Consider the following 2155-nt stretch of genomic DNA (forward strand, 5'->3'; position numbering starts at 1 on the left):
TCCTTATATACATTCTCCTACCCACGGCTGTATCCTTTCTTACTTCGTCTTCTTCCCTCTCAATGCTAAAATCTGGCGTGGAGATTACCTGGACATCTCCCCCAAATTCCTAGTTTAAAGCTCTCTTTATCAGTTGTGCCAGCCTTGATCCTAGAAGTCTATTTCCTTCCCTACTCAGATGAAGTCCATCCCGAGAGAACTGTCCTCTGTCTGTGAATGCCTCCCAGTGGCCATACATCCCAAAGCCCTCCTTATAGCACCACTGCCTAAGCCATCTGTTGACAGTCATAATCTTGTCACATCTCTGTTGCCCTTCTCTAGGAACAGGAAGGATCCTGCTAAAGATCACCTGAGCCTCAATTTCCTTAAGCGTCTTCCCCAGCCTAGCATAGTCTCCCTTAATACTTTCCAGTGAGAATCTAGCCGTATCATTTGTTCCCACAAGAAGGATAATTAGGGGATTCTTTCCCGCTCCCTTTAGGATCCTTTTCAACCTCAGGTCTACATCCCGTATCTTAGCACCCGGAAGACAGCACACCCTTCTATTCTCAGGATCAGCTCTAGTTACAGGCCTGTCTATTCTTCTCAATAAAGAAGTCCCCTATCATATAGACCTGCCTTTTTCTGACAGTGCTATTCTCCAGTCTCTCCCCTGTTCCCTCTGGCTACAAGTTCTTTCCATTCCTATTTTCCCTTATAATCCTCTTCAACCCATCCTGTATCCTCCTGGGGCTCATATTTGGTGTAGTCTCCCTTGACTCTTCCGCTTTTCCTATAGGACTAGCCTCTCTTCTCTTCTTCCTTGCTCTTCCATCTTCAGCGACTACCTGCTGAGCCCCTTCTTCATTTTCCAACTCTGCAAACCTGTTCCTAAGCTCTATTTCTCCTTCACTAGCCTGTCTTTTCCTCTGCCTGGTTCTTTGAGTCACATGCTTCCACTGGCCACTTTCCTCACCCAGTCTCCCCTCAAAATTCCCCAGCCCTGCTTCCATCTGCAAGTCTGAGCTTTTCACTTCAGATACCTCATATCTTTGCTCCATCATCTGCTCAACCCCCTTCCTAAACTCAACCAGACTTTCCACCTGCATCTCCAAACCTCGGATCTTTTCCTCCATCAGCTCTTTCAGATGGCATTTCATGCAGAAAAAACTCTTACCAGGTCCCCCCTCCAGGATCACGTACATACCACAGCTTCCACATCCAGCCATCCTCAATGTGTCTTCCACTACAGGAGTCACTCCCACAGCTGCCTCCGTATCTGTCATCGCCTTCCCACCCAAGTCCTGTTAATCTGGGAAACACAAGCCACACCAAAAAGACCACCCCCCCCCAGCAAAAGCAAACCCCAAACAAGCACCACAGTACAAACTCCCCTTTCGAACTCCCCCGTTTACAGCTGTTTGCTAGCTCCTGTGCCGCTGCAGCTGTCTGTGCCGCTGCCTGACTGGCTGGCTACCTTTAGGACCTCTAGTCAGAAAAGCTGTCTAGTTGGCAGCCAGCATCAAGCGGAGTGCCCCAGGGGTCAGTCCTAGGGCCCGTTTTGTTCAATATCTTCATTAATGATCTGGAAGATGACATGGACTGCACCCTCAGCAAGTTTGCAGATGACACTAAGCTGGGAGGAGTGGTAGATAGGATACAGAGGGACCTACACAAATTAGAGGATTGGGCCAAAAGAAATCTGGTGAGGTTCAACCAAGGAGAATCCAGAGTCCTGCACTTCGGACAGAAGAATCCCATGCACTGCTACAGACGAGGGACTGAATGGCTAGGTAGCAGTTCTGCAGAAAAAGATGGAGGGGTTACATGGACGACAAGTTGTATAGGAGTCAACAGTATGCCCTTGTTGCCAAGAAGGCTGATGGCATATTGGGCTGCATTAGTAGGAGCATTGCCAGCAGATCGAGGGACATGATCATTCCCCTCTATTCTGCATTGGCGAGGCCTCATCCGGAGTACCGTGTCCAGTTTTGGGCCCCACATTACAAGAAGGATGTGGAAAAATTGGAAAGAGTCCAGCAGAGGGCAACAAAAATGATTAGGGGGCTGGAGCACATGACTTATGAGGAGAGGCTGAGGGAACTGGGATTGTTTAGTCTGCAGAAGAGAAGAATGAGGGGTGATTTGATAGTTACTTTCAACTACCTGAAAGGGG

The sequence above is a fragment of the Dermochelys coriacea genome, chromosome 3 (assembly GCF_009764565.3).
Source record: "Dermochelys coriacea isolate rDerCor1 chromosome 3, rDerCor1.pri.v4, whole genome shotgun sequence".
Lineage (NCBI taxonomy): Eukaryota > Metazoa > Chordata > Testudines > Dermochelyidae > Dermochelys > Dermochelys coriacea.